The sequence below is a fragment of the Medicago sativa genome, chromosome 1, assembly GCF_051527215.1.
Source record: "Medicago sativa cultivar Bolivia chromosome 1, Bolivia_mono, whole genome shotgun sequence".
Taxonomy (NCBI): domain Eukaryota; kingdom Viridiplantae; phylum Streptophyta; class Magnoliopsida; order Fabales; family Fabaceae; genus Medicago; species Medicago sativa.
The window spans coordinates 81,267,957-81,271,825 of record NC_140749.1 but is presented as its reverse complement, the minus strand read 5'-3'; the positions used below and the strand labels follow the sequence as shown (position 1 = coordinate 81,271,825).

The window sequence follows — 3,869 nt, the reverse complement described above, 5'->3', positions numbered from 1 at the left end:
TGAGCTAGAGATTATTAGAGATTTCATGACAAAAGATTGGTCAATATCGCTTCATCACACCCTTCGCGAAGGGAATGCTTGTGCAGATGTGCTAGCAAAGTTGGGAGCTAATAACGTAGATCCTTTAATTATGCTCCAAACGCCTCCTTCTAGTTTGTCATTAGCTTTGCTAGCTGATGCTCTTGGGGTGTCCTTTGTAAGGATGTAATCCCTTTTTTTTTTTTTTTTTTCTCATGTAACCAAAAAGAGAATATTTTATTTGATTTCTTTTTTGATTTGCTACTTGCAACAGGTTTGGGTGGGCTCCATCAATTTCATTCACGTTAAAATAAAAAAAATAAAAAAATCGTTGTGTGATTTGAAGATGGAGAAATATGTGAGTGCCACAAATGTAAAGGTTAGCAACAATATATCCGAAGATCTTGCATTCTCTATCTTATCAAAATTGCCTCTAAAATCTTTGAAACGGTTTGGATGCGTACATAAATCGTGGGCTCTCTTGTTAGAAAACTCATACTTCATGAGCATGTTTCAGAATTACTTCCTTTCAAAGAATCATTCTTATTACGATGGTAGTTCTATTCTCCTAAACTGGACAAACAATGCTTTGCCAGGTGAAAGATATCCCTCGACATTGTATTTACTTTCTGGTGAGAGGTTTGAGAATATGGTTAAATTAGATTTACCACCTCCATTTCATGAGGATGATTGTTTTATTGATGTTTTGAGTAAGACTTCTTGTATGTAAAATGTGTATTTTGGAACCCTACTACAAATGAATTCAAGGTCATTCCATCTAGTCCTTTCTTGTCTCAATCACGTTATATGACCCCTTTAGTGCCATTTCATGGTTTTAGTTATGATCATGTTAGAGATGATTATATGGTGATTCGGTATTTATCTTTCTCTGATACCGACACAGACGAGCCACGGAAGGAGGATTATTCATATGTCGACCCCATGTGGGAAATATATACTCTAAGAAGTAATTCTTGGAGGAAACTTGATTTTGAAATGCCTTACAGTTGTGCAAATGAGAAATTGTACGTGGATGGAATGTGTCATTGGTGGACTCTAAGTGACGACAATAATAGAAGTGATGTTGATCCACGTTTGGTGTCATTTGACTTATGCAATGAGGTGTTTCTTACAACAAATTTACCCTCAGACATGGTTGGACGTCATAACACTTTGCATTTGACATTGTTAAATGGGTCCATTGCTTTTATAATATATGATGAAACAACTACTTTTCACATAAGAATCTTTGGTGAACTTGGTGTAGATGAATCTTGGACTAATGTCTTTATTGTTGATCCGTTGCCTTCCATTGAACATCCTATTAGAGCAGGTAAGAAAGGTGATATATTCTTTAGAAAATATGATGATGAGCTAGTCTGGTTTGATATGAATACCCGAATGATTAAAGATCTTGGTGTTAAAGGATACAAGTATAATTGCCATATAATAATTTATAAGGGCAGTCTTATCCCAATTGGAGGTTCATGCATGACTTTGGTTAGAAGAATTTACCTTTGTATACAAATTGTCTCACACATATTATAATTATTATTAATTAAGTATGTTACAAATATAGATGTTTTCTCATCATAATGTGGATCTTATTTTGGAATTTCACGCTTTCTGTATACGAACACTATTTTCCATTTTAACATTAAGAATGACAATTTGCCTTCAGTAATGGCGTTTATTTTATATAAAAATAACTATGTGCTAAATCAATTAAATAATGCAACTATGGGAATCTGAATTTTTTTATAAAATTAAACGATATTAATTCATTCAAATTGATAGGGTACATTAGATGCAATAATATGTTGAACATAGTCCATCTTCTTCTTCCTTTTCTTATTCGATTTCTTCCTCTTCCTCCTCCTATTCTTCTTCTTCTTATTCCTCTTCCTCCTTAAAAAAACATCTTTCTTCTTCTTTAATATTGCACATAACTAAAAGTAGAGGTGTCAAATGGGCTGGCCCGGCCCAGCCCCAAGAGGCCCGACTACATAAATGGGCCAACCCCGCCCGGCTCAATTATAATTGGGCCGCATATTCTAGAGCCCGGCCCGGCCTGTGTGGGCCATGGGCCGGCCCGTTTATTTTTTACCTTTAAAATTTATTCACTTTTTTATATATTAGTCACTCACCACTATTTTTTTTCCTAAAATATTATTGGATGAACATAAAAGTGCAAGTAATTTTTACATTAACATTGAATATTAATGAAACTCTATATTATTCATTCAATTAAATCAAATTAATAGTTTATAAACTTTAAAATTTTAAAACTTTAAGCTAAATTCATTCATTTTTATTAAGTTTATTTATTTAAATATTTTTTTATTGATAAATTTTAAAATAGTTGATAATTTTTTTCAAAAATATACTATTTTTTTAACAAAAAAATCAAATTAAATAGTAATACTAGTCTAGAAGTAGTAAGATTTTTTTTTCCTGAAAATATATCCTAATTTTTTTTCCAGATTTGCAGATGAAACAGAGAGAAGAGGGTAGATTTGTTTTAATATAACTTAAAACAAAGAAAAGGAATCGAAAGACTCGGCAGATCTGTTCTTAATTGGTGAGTGATGGAGAAATGGTAGAATGAGAGAAAAATAGTGAGATGGGAAAGGAGAAAGGCTAGAAGAGTTAGAGTAGTGAGGGTGGAGAAGAAGATGGAAATGGATATAAGTGCAATGCAATGAAGCTTTTGAAGAAATAGAAGAAGGGGGACGTGATGATTTCCAAGAGTGACACACAAATTGTTTTTTTTTTTTACTATTGAGTTTGAACTGTGTTGGAGTATTAGATAATTTGGTTTTAATTAAAAGGATAATACACATTCAAAATTAATTTTGATTTAAACTATCTAAACAACATCAACTCATATGAATCACTTTTAAGAAAGTGTATCCAAACATAAATCAATGAGTAATGCTAGCAACACTCTCTTTTTAAGACTCTCTAATAATCACTCTTTTATTGGGTGAAATCAATGTAGGTCCCACCACTTTACGTGGATCCCTTTTCCAAAATATATGGTTCACATTGATTTTATCCAATAAGAGAGTGGGTGTTGAGGATAGTGTTGTTAGCACTCCTCTAAATCAATTCACATCAAACTCATTTTTAACCAAAATCAATTCTCTCAACCCTAATTCTAACAAAATCAATTCTCGTCGTCGTCAAGCCAAACACAATCTAAGAATTCTATTAAGGATCAAACTCCAATCTTAAATTGATCCATTGAGCCAACTTGATGTAAACACTTTTGAGTCCACACCTACATTTTTTAGAGAAATGTTATTTGAACAACCATTTTGTGACAACTTTCTCTCTCATACTCACATTATGATTCTACATTCCCACTCTATTGCTTTGGTTCTTGTACCAACACTCATATTTATTTGTATATTTAGGTTGTTCCACAAGTTGTTAACAAATGTGATTGTTCAAATAACACTCCTCCCTTTTTTATCAATCATCAATTTATCACACCACTCTCTTTGTTTCTTTCTCTTTCAAACTGATTAATGGATGTATGGATTACAAAACTTTTTTTTTTTTAGCAACAAAACTTTTTTTATAAATTATAAATAATCTTAAAATATATGTATTTTTTCAAAAATAATTTATGAGTCTAGTCTCTGATATGTTAATAGCAAATACTATCAAATTGTCGAGTTTCATATACTCTTTGAGCTTCTCTAAAAAAAAATACTCTTTGAGGGAAGTTATACCCCACAACCCCTACATTTATACCTTCACCCCAATATTTAATACATAATTCCAATTTTACCCATTATATAAAATAAAACTCAACCACTCTTTCACTTGTTCACCTCACCCTT

General features: G+C 32.0%; 1 pseudogene across 1 annotated transcript; it reads left to right on the top strand.

The window, feature by feature from the left end:
* Positions 1-300: 300 nt before the first annotated feature.
* Positions 301-1,566, top strand: LOC146958044 (F-box only protein 8-like; annotated as a pseudogene). The gene has a single exon (XR_015030808.1). The product of XR_015030808.1 is annotated as an F-box only protein 8-like (transcript).
* The last annotated feature ends 2,303 nt before the right edge of the window (positions 1,567-3,869 follow it).